This window comes from Marmota marmota, unplaced genomic scaffold (genome assembly GCF_001458135.2).
Source record: "Marmota marmota marmota unplaced genomic scaffold, marMar, whole genome shotgun sequence".
NCBI classification, from domain to species: Eukaryota; Metazoa; Chordata; class Mammalia; order Rodentia; family Sciuridae; genus Marmota; species Marmota marmota.
In genome coordinates, this window is record NW_026000338.1 from 1,556,184 (window position 1) to 1,571,544 (window position 15,361).

The 15,361-nt window shown below is 32.9% G+C and overlaps 1 pseudogene; it reads right to left on the reverse strand.

The window, feature by feature from the left end:
- Positions 1–4,946: 4,946 nt before the first annotated feature.
- On the reverse strand, positions 4,947–6,125 carry LOC107159255 (annotated as a pseudogene).
- Positions 6,126–15,361: the final 9,236 nt, after the last annotated feature.

The following is a 15,361-nucleotide window of genomic DNA, read 5'->3' on the forward strand; positions in this document are numbered from 1 at the left end:
GTATTGAACTCAGGGGCACTTAACTACTGAGCCACATCCCCAACCCTATTTTTGTATTTTATTTAGAGACAGGGTCTCGCTGAGTTGCTTAGCGCCTTGCAGTTGCTGAGCCTGGCTTTGAACTTGTGATCCTCCTGCCTCAGCCTTCAGAGCCACTGGAATTACAGGCATGAACTACAGCATCTGGGAAAATTTAAATTTTTAATAATAAAATTTAAAATAATATTTTTTTTTATTTTTTTATTTTTTATTGTTGGCTGTTCAAAACATTACATAGTTCTTGATATATCATATTTCACACTTTGATTCAAGTGGGTTATGAGCTCCCATTTTTACCCCATATACAGATTGCAGAAAAATAATATTGTTTTGTTCCAAGAAGCAATACCCATGAAAATGAATTTATTTATTGTACTACTTTGCATTGTATTGCAAACTCGCCCTCTCAAATTGTATTTGTACAAGTAAAAAGTAGTATGCATTATTCTGGGGTTGCTCTGTGAAATAGATACTATTAACCTACAACTTTTTTTTTTCTGACCCTGAAGGTATTCCCTCCTGGAATTGTTACTAAGTCAATGATCTTTCATAAGAACAAAGTTTTCACTGCTGTAAAGTTTAGCACAGTCTAGACTTGTGAAATCATTTGAATAGTCCAATAGGCCATAATTATAGCACATAGAATTTCTTCCATTGAATAGATAGTAATACCATATAAAACGATCAAACTATCTTGAGTGCTAATTAAGTAGGGTAAAAATTTATACTCAGTATGATCCCATTTTTCCTGAAATTTTAATATGAAACTTATTTTAAAACCTATACTCACACACTCAGCAAGTTTACCTTGGTTGTATAGTGGAGCATTGATACAACCACCACCTAGAGACTGCACATTATCAGGTTCCTATTCTTTCTTTTTTTATTTGTTCTTTTTAGTCATACATTACTTTGACATATCATACATACATGGAATATAACTTCACATTTTTGTGGTTGTACATCATGTGGAGTTACACTGGTCATATATTCATATATTAATATAGGAAAGTTATGTCCAATTCATTCCCTGTACTTTATCACATATATATGTATCTAAGTCCATCCATTATATATTCCAAAATTCACATTAGTTTTTTGTTGCTTTTTAATGTAAGCTATAGGAAACAGTATTTTCTGACTCAGATAATTCAATATGTAAATGATTTACTAGAATTTCCTCATAGTTGCTTTTTTCTTTTGAAGTAAAATTTGCATAGAGAAAATGCCCAGATCCTAACTGTATTATCTACTGATATTTGACAATTGTATATAAATGTGTAACTGAAATCTGTTAGGAGTATGGAGAACTTTACCTTCTTGGGAAAACATTTCGTCATGTGTATTCCCAATACATTTCTTCCCCCCTTTATTTGCAGGCAAATTTTGGTCTGATTTTTGGTTTTATAAATTAGTTTTGCTATTTCTAGAATTTCCTATAAATGGTGTCTTATAGCATTTCTTCTTTATGTTTGTGTTTTATATATATTGGTTTTAGATGGACACAATACCTTTATTTTGTATATTTATTTCTTTGTGATGCTGAGGATCGAACCCAGTGCCTCACACAGGCTAGGCAAGCCCTCTACCACTGAGCTACAACTCCAGCCTCTCTGTTTGTCTTTTCACTAAGCAAAAGATTTTTGAGATTCATAAGTGCTATTGTGTGTATGCATATATTTTTCCTTTTATTACTGGGTTGTTTTACATTGTGTAGATATACCTGAGTTGAGATCTCATTGTATAACTGCAAAACAAAACAAAGTTAAATGTCAAAGCAACACATTATATCTCCTAAATATGTACAAATATTACTTCAGTTAAAAAATGAAATTAATTAATAAAAATGAAGCAGTACAAAAACAAACTTGTGGGTTTTTTAAATATTTTTTTTAGTTGTGTATGGACTCAATCCCTTTATTTGTTTTTATGTGGTGCTAGCTAGGATTGAGCTCAGTGCCTCACACTTGTGAAGCAAATGATCTACCACTGAGCCACAACTCCAGCCCAGAAATCTGTGTTTTTGAAAAGAGAAAAATATACTGTAATATGTTACATCCAAGTATTGACAACAGTAATTTGTAAATGATGCCTTTTTGTGTCATTGATTAAACTGATCTTGAAAGGTACCTACTCCTTTAGGTAGATGAACTTACTATTTGTAATAGTTTCATGTATATATGATTTTTTTTGTTAAATTCTACCAAATGATGTCATTGCTATACTTTGCATATTAAATGTATCCCAAAAGCCCATGTGTTAAAGACTTGGTTCCCACTCCATGAAGCTATTGGGTGGTGATGGAACCTGTAGAAGTTGGGGCTCAGTGAGAGGAACTTAAGTCATTGAGGGTGTGCCCTTGAAGGATACTGGGACTTTAGCCCCTTCTTCTTCCCCTAGTTCACTTCTCAGCTACCTTGAGGTGAACATCATCATGATGTATTTCCTTGCCATAGGTCCAGAAGCAATGGAACTAAGTAACCATGGAACAAAATCTCCAAAACTGTGAGGTAAAAGAATTCTTTCCTTTTTTGTTTTTTTGCTGAAAATATTTATTTGTTTTTATTGATGCATTATAATTATATATAATAGTGGAATTCATTGGGGCATACTTGAACACAATGAAGTTTTATTAAGTGCTTCCTTTTTAAATTTTATTATCTTAGGTATTTTGCTACAGCAACAGAAAGCTGAATAATAGTAATTGAATTGAAGTTGAAGTTAATAGAATTAATGAGATGTGAACCAAATATTGTAGTATCATTCCTTTAAACATTCTGTGCCAAGGTATGTGTCAAAAAAATCCTGTGTATAACACTCAGAGTGATAGCTTAGGTGTTTTAGTCAGGTTAGATAAAATTTATTAAAGGACACATTTGTTGAAATTAATCTATCACAAAACTTATAACACTATTCATCAACAGTGCACTACTGATGTACAAGATGACCTACCTATTAAGAAAATAGAATTGAGTGTAAAAAAGAAGCCCATATATTTATAGTCAAGTGATCTAAATTTTTTAATTGTGGTAAAATATATATAAAATTTATGATTGTAACCATTTGTATGTGTACAGTTATGTGTATTTGGTGCATTCATATTTTTGTGTACCTATCACCATAACTCATAACTCTATTAATCTTGCAAAATGGTATCTCCACATCTATGACAAAATAACTCCATATTACTCCCTCTGCCCACCCCTTAAAATCCTCCATTCTATTTTCTTTCTCTATGAAGTTAACTACTCTTGGCATCTGACATCATTAGAATCATATTCCATTTGTCTTTTTATGACAGGCTTATTTCATTTAGCATAATGTCCTCAAGGTTCATCAATGTTGTAACATGTGCCAGATTTCCTTCCTTATTAAGGCAACAAAACTTTTTATTGTATGTATACACATATAATATGAATATCCATTCATCCATTGATTGCCTCTTTATGCTATTGTGAATAATACACCTATGAACATGGGTATGATTCAGGTATCTATTTGAGTTCTTGCTTTCAATTTTTGGGTATAAATCCAAAAGGTGTATTACTGAATCATATGGTAATTCTACTTTTAATTTTGATGAACCACTATACTCTTTTCTCGTGACTGTACATTTTCACATTTCCTTCAGCAGTGAACATTGTTTTAATTTTTCCACATCCTTGCCAACAGTTGTTATTTACTATTCCCCCTCCCCAGGTGCTGAGAGTTGAACCCAGGCCCTCATGCATGCTAGGTAAGCACCCTATCGCTGAGCCACAGTCTCAACCCTATTTCCTTTTTTTTTTTTTTTTATAGTGGTCATCTTAATGAGTGTGTGGTGGTATCTCATTGTGGTTTGATTTGTATTTCTTTAATGATTAGTGAAGTTCAGCATCTTTTCAGATACTTGTTAGTGATTTGTCTATCTTAGCAGAAAAATCTATTAAAGCCATTAGTCCATTAAAAAAACACAGATATTTGTTCTTGAGCTGTAGACATTATTTATGTATTCTGGATATCAATCCCTGATCAGATATGTGAAAGGCAACTATTTTCTCATATTCTGTGTGTTGCCTTTTCATTCTATTCTTTGTGTCCTTTAATTCACAGATGCTTTTAATTTTTTGAAAGGTTTTTGTTTAATACATCTGAAAAGGATACATATAAAAATGAAACATGAGAAAGCACTTGTTCAATACTAATAAAACTTCAAGAAATAGGATTTGGAGAAGGTAGAAAAGATTGCATAAATGTCTTTTAAAATTGGAAACCATGACCAAAATAAACTGATAAAATCCTTAATAACACTTATTGAGTTTTCCTAAGGCTTTTCCCATGATTTTTATTAAACTTAAGAGCCGCAACTGGCTGCATTATGTCCATAATACACAAAACAGGAATAAGAGCATTTCCTCGACTAGTCACCTTGTTAAAGAACCTACCCCACTCCTAGCTCTTCAGTGATGCAGGCCTTCATCCCTCATGTTTCTTCTATATACCAGGTCTTCACCTGGGTTCTGAGAATACCATATCATACACTATTGAGTTGCAAATCTATGCTAAGCATATAAAACAATGACTGGGAAAGATTTTTAAATTACTAAGTTGATCCATTAAGTAGATTTCAAAAAGTGCAATGTTCTTTTTCACTTATAAGTGAAATAAATTAGAAATTAAGTTTTAGTCACTTTTACATCAGTGTAACCAAAAGACCCGACAAGAACAACTTAAAGGTGGAAAAGTTTATTTTGGCTCCTGGTTTCAGAGGTTCAATCCATGGTCAGCTGACTTCATAGCTCTGGGCCTAAAATGAGGCAGAGGAGGGGTAAGACAGTGGATCCTTCTGATCCACTTTCATATGTTTCATTCAAATCCTGTTCAGGGCATTTGTCATTATCGCAAAACAGAATTTTAATTTTTAATCTTTAGTTTGATTTAAACATTGCTTTTTGTATGATGCCAATATCAGCTCTGCAGAAAGGGCCCTGGAGGGGCATGCAGAGCAATACATACCTATGACTCTTCTTTGGTTCTTAAGGCTCTAGAACAGCTAATATTTGTTCATCCAACACATTCTTTAGGCCTTTCTGTGTGAGTGAAGAACACTTCACATACTTGCAAGCCTTCAGATCACAGGCCAGCTTTTCATCAGTCTCTGAAGTGATAGGCTTTTGTTGTTGTTTTTTGTTTGTTTGTTTGCAAGCTTCTCAATAGTAGAGGGGTCATCTCTGAGATCAATTTTAGTCTCAACAAGCAAAAGAGAAGTCTTTATACAATAGTGAGTTACCTTACACACCCACTTTTCTTTCACATTTTCAAAGAAGGATAGAGACCAAGGAAAAACAAACTAGAAACATCTGTTTGTGGATAACCCAGTGGTCATAATCTGTCACAATCATCTTTCCCTGAAGCATCAAAAAGTCCAAGAGTATATGGCTCTGCACTAATTATAACAATGACTTCATAGTTGTCAAAAACTTTTAGTACATATTCTGATGGAAATTTGTATGTTGTGACAAATTCCCCTTCCTCTGACATGTCTTACCAATGGCATAATCACCCACAACAATGCACTTAATTGTTTGCATTGCTGAAACAGTTTTGTGTATACTTTATTTAAAATTTGATGTTGACCTCAGCTTCTCCTCAGGGGCATTGGCAGTACTCAGATGTTTTTAATTTTGATGTAGTAATTGATTTTATTTATAATTTCTTTTTTTGTATATGGTTTCAAATAAAAAATATTGCCAAATTAAATGTCAAGAATCTTTCTACCTATTTTTGAATTATAGACTTCCTTTCAGCTCAGTATTAAAAGACAACCCAACTAAAATCTGGACAACACTTTAAATAAACATTTTCCCCAAAAGATATTCAAATTGCAAATAAGCAAATGAAGAGATGTTCATCTTAGAGTTATAAATTAGGAAATTGCCAATCCAAACCAAAGTGAGATATTCCTTCAAGCATAATAGAACAGTGATAATAAAAATGTTGGTGAAAAATGCTCTACATCACTAATCATCAGGGAGATGCAAAACAAAACAATGACATATCATTTCACCACAGTTAGTACAGTTATAATCCAAAATATGAAAAATGATAAATCTGATAAGAATATGGAGAAAGGTAGTCTTACACAGTGTTAGTGAGAATATAAATTAGTAGAGTCGCTGTAGAAAACAGTATGGAGTTTCCTCAAGAAATTAAAATAAAAAAGGATATATGATCATTCCTACTACTGGATTTTTTATACCTTTATTTTATTTATTTGTTTTTATGTGATGCTGAGGATTTAACCCAGTGCATCACACTCTATCAACTGAGCTACCATCCCAGCCCCTGTTACTACTGGATATTTATCCAAAGGAAATAAAATCATTATGACAAGAAATATCTTCACTTCCATGTTCATTGCAACACTATTTACTATAGTCAAGATTTGGAAACAACCTTAAGTGTCCACTGATGGATGAGTGGATGAAGAAAATGTGGTATATACATACAAATAGAATGTGAGTCAGGAATAAGAAAGAACAAAATTCTCTAATTCACTTGTAACATGGATTGAACTGGAGATCATAATGTTAAGTGCAATAAGCCAGACCCTTGAAGACAAACACTAAATGATTTCAAATTCATATGTGGAATCTAAAAAGCAGAACTCAGAACCAGTGAGCAGAATAGTGATTACCAGTGATTGGGAATGTAAGGGCAGATAGGAGAATGTGGAGAGATTACTCAATGAGTACAAAGTCATAGCCACCTAGGAGGAAAAAATGTTGGTGTTCTAGGTGACTATAGTTAACATTATTGTATCATATAATCCAAGTAGCTAGAAGAGAGGAATATGTTCTATCACAAAGAAATGATAAATGTTTTAGATTATGGATAACCTGAAGTATCTTGATTTAAGATAGTTTAAGAAACCTAAAGTGTCTTGATTTAAGATACTTTAAGATTAAGATTGTATATTGACACAATGCATAAGTGTACCAAACATTACACTGTACCAAACAACATGTACAATTATTATCTGTCAATAAAAAATTCAATAAATGAGAACACACATACACAATAGCACCTAAATTTTTCTAAAATCAGAAATATCAAGTGCTAACAAGAGTGCTGAAAAACTTCCATATACAAGCATACTTCAGAGATATTACAAGTTTGTTTATATACTATCACAATATAATAAATATTGCAACAAAGTGAATTAGTTGAATATTTTGGTTTCTTAGTTCATGTAAAAGTCATGTTTGTTTTGTAGTTTACTCAGTATGCAATAGCATTGTGTCCAAAAATCAATGTACACATTAGTTAAAAAAATACTTTTTTGCTAAAAATGCTAACGATCATGTGAGTTGTTGGAAAAATAACATCAACAGACTTGTTTGATGAGCAGTAGCCACAAATAATAAATAAATAAATAAATAATTGGGATATTTATGAATTGGGATCCTCACACATAGGAGATAGGAATGCAAAGTAGCATAGCCCTTTTGGAATCAGTTTGCCAATTCCTCAATAGATTAAATATAGAGTTTACATATGACACAGAGTTCCACTCTTATTTATATACCCCAAACAGATTAAATTGTATGCTTACAGAAAACACTTGTACATGTATGGTCATAGTAGTACTATTCATAATATCTAAAACCTGGAAGCAATCCAATGTCTGCCAGTTGATGAATGGCTAACTGCAATTTTAGTATTTTAATAAATAGAGTTATTAAGGTTATCTGTTTCTTTTGAGTGATTTTTGCAAGTTTTCATCATTATAGGATTTGGTCTATGATTGGAGTGTGCCCTTCCCAAAACTCAGGTATTGCCAGTGTGATAGTATTTAAGAGGAGATTATATCCATAAGGGCTCCTCTCCTGTGAATGAGATTAGGTGTCTTTATAAAAGAATGAGATAAGGGTGTTCATGTCTTTTTGCCCTTCTGTCTTCCACCATGTGAGAACAGAACATTCCTTCCTTCTGTAGAACCCAGCATTCAAAGCACCCATCTTTGGAGCAGGGGCCAGATATTAACTAGACAACAAATCTTCAGGAATCTTGACCTTGGACTGCCCAGTCTCTAGAACTTGTGCAAAAATAGTTTTTTATTTTTTATGAATTATCTAGTTTGTGGTATTTTGTTATAGTAAGACAAAACAGATCAAGATATATTCTATTTCGTGTATTTTATAGGTATAGAATTGTTCATACTATCTCCTTATCCTTTTAAGATCAGTAGTGAGGTATCCTCTGATATGGATTTTCTCTCTCATAAACTTTATTAATCTATTCAACAAACCATGTTTTAAAAATTACCTGTTGTTTTCTTATATTAATTTATTATTTTTTTCTTGAATTTTTATCATTTTATTTCTTATGCTTATACTTAGATTTTACTTTCTCTTCTTAACGTAGAAGTCTAGGGTATTGATTTTTAGATCTTTCTTCTTTTCATATAATACATCATTTCTACTACTGGGATATTCATGAATTGGGATATATATATATTTCTTTCCAAGCACTGGTTTAGCTGCATATCACAAATTTTATACATTCCATTTTATTTTTCATTTAGTTGAAAATATTCTTTAATTTCCCTGAAGATCTCCTTTTTCACACATGTTCTGTTTAACTTCCAAATATGTGAGGGTTTTCCAGATGTCTCTCTGTTATTGATTCTAATTTGATTTTATATATTTGCCTGAGACTATGCTTCATATTATTTTTGTTATTTTCTATTTGTCAAAATTTCTTTTATGGTCTAGAATATGGCCTATTTTGGTGAATATTTTATGTGAATTTGAGAAGAATGTGGATTTTGCTGTTGTTGGGAGGACATTCTGTAAAGGTCAGCTAAGTCACATTGGTTGATTTTTTAAAAATAACTTTATTTTGTTTGTATTTTTTGTGTGGTACAAAGGATCAAACCCAGTGTCTCATGTGCTGGGCAAGCAGTCTACCACTGAGCTACAAGTCCAGCCCCTCATTGGTTGACTTTTTTTTTTTTTTTTTTTTTTTGGTACCAGGGATTGAATCCAGAGGCACTTAATCACTGAGCCACATCTCCAGCCCTATTTTGTATTTTATTTATATTGCTATTTTTGACACAATACCTTTATTTTATTTATCTGGTGCTGAGGATAAAACCCAGTGCCTCACACATTCTAGGTGAGTGGTCTACCACTGAGCCACAACCCCAACCCTCATTGGTTGACTTTTGAAAGATGTTTTCATTGGACATAGAATGTTTCAAACATTAAGAGATATAGTCACTTTCATGGTTTCTAAAGATAAGGCTGCTATGATTCTTATTATTCTTCCTCTGTAGGAAAGGTATTCTCACCCCTGACTAACTGCAAGATTTTTCTCTTTGCCTTTGGTTTTTGGCAATGTGAATATGATATCTCTATGTTTGTGTGTGTATGATACTCTTCAACTTATAATGGGGTATGTCCCAATAAACTCATTACAAGTTGAAAATATCATAAATGGAAAATGCATTTAATACACCTAGCCTACCAAAGATCATTGCTTAGTTTAGCCGATCTTAAAGATGCTCAGAACACTTATGTTAGCCTGCAGTGGGGAAAAATCATCTCATTTTAAGCCCATTTTATAATAAAGTGATGAATATCTTGTGTAATTTGTAAAATACTGTGCCAAAAATGAAAAATAGAATGGTTATATTGGTACACTTTTGCACCATTGTAAAGTAAAAAAAAAATCATAAGCGGAACCACCATATATTAGGGATAATTTTTTATGTTTTTTTGCTTTGTTTTGTATTGCATTTCCTGCTTAACAATCTCTGAAATTCTATTTTTTTCTTTTGATACTGGGGATTGGACCCAGGGTGCTCCATCACTGAACTACATTCCAGGATTTTTTAATTTTTATTTTGAGACAGGGTCTTATTAAGTTGTCCTGGCTGGCCTCAAAATTCTCCTGCCCCAGCCTACAAAGTCATGTGAAAAGCTTGTCTGTAGTGTTTGGTAGTAATTTTGGAAACTTCTCAGTCATTATTTCTTCATATTCCCTCTGTTTTATTCTCTCTCTTCTACTTCTATAATTCTAATAATAGGCATGATTAGATTATTTGTTATTGTTCAATAGCACTTGCATATTCTGTCCTATTTTCCTACTTTTTTTCTCTTAATATTTCAGTTTGGGTAATTTTATTGACTCAACCTCAAGGTCAGTGATTCTTTCCCCACCTGTGGTGAGTCTACTTTTGAGCCCAATAGAGATAATCTAATTTTTTGTGTGCTTTTGATTTATGACATTTCCACTTTATTCTTTTTTATTGTGTATATTTAAGTCGAACAACATGATTTTTTTATATACATAGATGGCATGAAATGATTACTATAGTCATCCTAACTATTTTATTCTTATAGTTTCTGTTTTTCTGTTGAAAGTATTGATGCAATCATGCATGGCTTCTAATTTTGCCATTAGAACTTTTAACACAGCAGTTCCAGTCTTGGAAAATTGACATTTTCAGATGGCTATTTCTGTTGTAATATGCTATCCTGTACATTGTAGGATATTTAGCACCATCTCTGGCCTCTATCCACTAGATGCCAGTAGCACCTCTCCCATTAAGACACTAATAAATGCCTCCAGATGTTGCCAAATATTCCCTGTGGACAAAATTGTCTCCTTTTGAGAACCAGTGCTTAAACATGTTAATCATAGTTGTTTTAAATTCCCTTTATGATAGTTCCAACAGCCACGTGATATATGAGACTGCTTTAGATGATTTCTTTGTCTCTTCAATCTGTGTTTTTTCATGCTTTTTGGTAAGCCACATGATTTTTTCTTGTTGAAAGATGACCATGAATACAATTATACATACTGAGATCAATTTTTTTTACTTTGATATAAGCATGCTTATCCTTCTGCTGGTCCTTTGGTGTGGGGGTTTGTGTTGATCTAGTCAGGAGTTGGACTAGGTTTGAAATTTGCTTAGTTGCTGTAGTTGCTATGGTTACCAGAGTTGGAATTTGTTGCTATGGTTATCAGAGTTGGATTTTGTTGTTGCCATGGTCACCAGAGATTTCAAAATCCTCTAGTGATACCTTGTTTTTGTTTCTCCACTTGGCTCCAGATCTTGCTTTTGTTTTTCTTCCCCATAGAGTCAGTCTCTTGACATTCTCCCAGATATTCTATCCTATATTTGTTCAAGGTTTGTTAGCCTGGTTGGGGGCGGGGGCAAAAGTGGGCATTCTCTAATGTTCTTTTTAAGTTTCAATCTTAGGCAAGTATTTTGAACCTGGGTTTTGGGGCATGTTCTTCATGAGTATTACTACTCTTCCTCCAAATATAGATGCTTCTAGAAAAAATGAGTGTGGATGCAGTTTCCATCATGATTTCCATTCACCTCACACAAATGTGATGGGATTCCATCAGTGCATTCCCTTGCACATAAAGTCTTGTTGTATAATGAAGATGTTGTATAGTCTAACATATATGTTAGACTAGGTGGATTTTGGCAGTGGCTGTTGCTCTTTTCCTCCAACCAGAAATATGGGAGAACATTCTTACAATCTTCCTTGGTATTCTCTGTAGGATTTCTGGAGGAGGACTATAAAGAGGTAGAAAACCATTTGAGCTGGATTTCAAATCGGAAGCCTGGCCCATCCTCTGTCACTGAGCTACAGCCCCAGTCCTAGCTCCAATATTTCAATTTTAATCGTCCTAAAGCTTATATGGTGTTCAGTGGCATGTGTTTGGGGGTATACAATGGTTCAATCCTATTATTCTCTGTAGGCACCTCCCTCCAGATTCATGTTAGTTGTCTGCCCTTTGACTTGAGTTCTCTGATAGGTTCAAGGAAAATTGTTAATTTATATTTCATCAACAATTTTTATTTTATATGTTGATGTTCTTTCCACATTTCTATATCTTCCAGTGGAAATCCGAAACTGCTGTTAATAAAAATAAAAAGGATTTATTTTTTCATTTATTTGGCACTGGGGATTGAACCAAGGGGCGCTCTACACTGAGCTACAGCCCCAGCCCTTTTTATTTTTATTTTTTAAAATTTTGACATGTTCTCACTAAGTTGCTTAGGGCCTCACTAAGTTGCTGAGGCTGGTCTTGAATGGCCCTTCATTCCTTTGTGTAAATTTATATTTCTACCTGGTATCATTTTCCTTTAGCGTGAAGGATTTTATTTAACATTTTCTAGTGTACATCTCTGAATGATAAACTCTACATTTGGTGTCTGAAAAAGTCTTCATTTCACCTTCAATTTTTTGAAAGATATTTTTGCCAGGTTATACAATCTACGTTGAGAATTTTTCTGCTAGTCACAGCTTATACTAGTCAGAGTTTTTCAGAGAAACAGAACAAATTAGATGTGTTTGTGCCTGCATGCACACACACACACCGAAATTGGCTCACATGATTATGGAGGTTGGTGAGGCTAAAATCTTCAGGATACATCAGCAGGTCAGAGCCCCAGGGAAGAGCTGATGTTGCAGTTTAAGTTTGAAGTTTTTCAGGCTGGATACCTAGGGAAAGGTCAGTGTTACAATTCAAGTCCAAAGGCCATCTGCTGGCAGACTTCCTTTTCAATAGGAGAAAGTCAGTCTTTGGTCTATGAAGGCCTTCAACTGATTGGATGATGTCCACCCACATTATTGAAGTCAATCTGCTTTACTCAAAGTCTGCCAATTTAAATGTGGATCTCATTCAAAAATTGCCCTCACAGAATCTTCCATAGTGTTTGACCAAATATCTGATCATCATGGTCCAGCCTAGTTATACATAAAATTAACTATCACAATGCTTTAAAGATAATGAAGCACAATCTTCCTATTTTCATTGTTTCCAATGAGAAATTTACAGCTATCCCTGTGCTGTTCCTGCAAATGAATCATATTTTTTCTCTAGGTACTTTTAATATTTTCTTTTTACTTGTGTTGAACAATGTGATTATGATATGCCGTGGCTTATTATCCTTCATGTTTCTTGTATTTGGGGCTTATTGAACTTCTTGCCTTTACTTTCATCAAATTTGGGAAATTTTGGCCATTATTCTTCAAATATTTTTCTTCCTTTCCATTCTCTATTTCATCTTGGCCTCCAATTGCATACATATTTGGCTTCTTGAAGTTATCCTTCAGCTGATTGATGCTTTGTTTTTTTAAATGATTTTTTTATCTTTATTTCAGATATTTTCCAGTGGCATGTCATCAGCTTCTCTTATATTTTCTTTGGAAATGTCTACTTTTCTCTTAAATCCATTCAGTGTGTTTTTTATCTTATTAATTGAAGTGTTGTTTGATAGAAATATGAATTAGAGTCTTCTTATAATTTCTTTAGCTCTACTTAACTTTTTGAACAAATAGGCTATAATCAAAATAATTGCTTCATCTCTTCTTCTTTTTATCCTTCTCCTCCTCCTCCTCCTTCTGTTTTTTTGCAGGGCTGGGATTGAACCCAAGACTAAACAAGTGCTCTACCAGTGGGGTCTTGACCCCTATACAAATTCTTAAATCTGTGTCAATTATGATCAGTTTCCACTGACTGTTTTTTCTTTATTATGGGCCATATTCTCCTTCTTATTTGCTGCTTGATAAGTTTTGATTGAATGGTTAGTATCGTACCTTTTAGATGCTGGATGTTTTTTAACATTTTACTGTGGTAAGAACAATTAACATGAGATATACTTTCTTGAAATATTGTCTTTTTTTGTGGTACTGGGGATTGAACCCAGGACCTCACATATGGTAGCAAAGTGCTCTACCACTGAGGTACAACTTTAGCCTTTTAAAAATTGAGATAGAGTCTTACCAAGTTGCCAAGGTTACCTTTGATTGAGTTTAGAAGTGTGATTTCCTCTTTCTACTGTAAGTTTTTGGCAAGTTTTTTTCAAAAATTTTATAACAGTTTGAAAATGATTGGCATTAATTCTTTCTTAAATGTTTGATAGAATTTGCCAGTGAAGCCATCTGGTCGTGGGATTTTCTTTCTTGGAAGGTTTTTGGTAATTGATTCATTTTCTATACTAGTTATAGTTCTGTCAAGACTTTCTGCCTTCATGATTCAGTCTTTGTAGGTTATTTATTTCTAGGAATTCATACATTTTTCCTAGGTTAACCAGTTTGTTGGTATGTAATTTTTAATGGTCATTTCATTTCTGTGCTATCAGTTGTAATTATCTCCTCTTCCATTCATAATTTATTTGAATCTTGCATCCTTTCTCTTAGTATAACTAAAGTTTTATCAATTTTATTTATCTTTTCAAAAAGCCAACATTTAGTTTCATTAATCTGAAAATTATTTTTCTATTCTGTTTTACTTCTTTTTTCTTTTTGGTACTGTGTTTCATTAATTTAAAAATTATTTTTCTATTCTCCATTTTCTTTGTATCTACTCTAGTCTTTTATTCCCATCCTTCTGCTCACTTTAGGCTTACCTTGTTCTTTTTCTAATTTTCTAATTCATTGATGAATTGTTAGCTTGCTTATTTGAGATCTTTGTCCTTTTTAATGTAGATGTTCATCACTGTAAAATTTCCTCTTGGTATACTTTTGGTACATCCTATAAATTTAAATATGTTTTATTTTTGTTTTCTTTTGTCTTAAAATGTTTTTTTTAAGTTTTCTTTTGAGTTTTTCTTTGACCCAGTGGTTTTCTTATGAGTGTGGTGTTTATTTTTTATATATATTTGAATTTTGCAGTTTTCTTTTTGCTACTGATTTCATTTCTCTGAGTTTGAAGAAGATATTTGGTATGATTTTAATCTTAGGTTCGTTAAGATTTGTTTTATAACCTAACATACCATCTACCCTAGAGAGTGTTCCATGTGCACTTGAGAAGGATGTATATTCTGCTGTCATTTGAATGAACATTCTGTATGTCTTTGTTGGGTCCATTTGGCTTGTAATATTGTTCAAGTTAACCATTTCTGTGCTACTTTCTGTCTGGTTGTTCCATTAATTATTGACTATGAAATTTTAAAGTTTTCTACTTATTTAATTGTTATTTCTCTCTTCATTTTGTCAATGTTTTATATATTTAGGTGCTCTAAAGTTAGAATCATATATATTTATAATTGTTATATCTTCCTGGTGGATTGACCCTTTTATCATTATATAATGTACTTCTTTGTCTCTTCTGACAATTTTTGAGTTAATGTTCATTTTGTCTGCAATAAGTATAGCCATACCTCCTCTCTTCTGGTTAACATTTGCTTGGAATATCTTTTTCTGTCTCTTCACTTTTAGACTATGTATGTCCTTAAATCTATTGTCCCTTTTACAGAATGTATATTTTGATATTGATTTTTTTGTAAATATATATATATATATATATATAT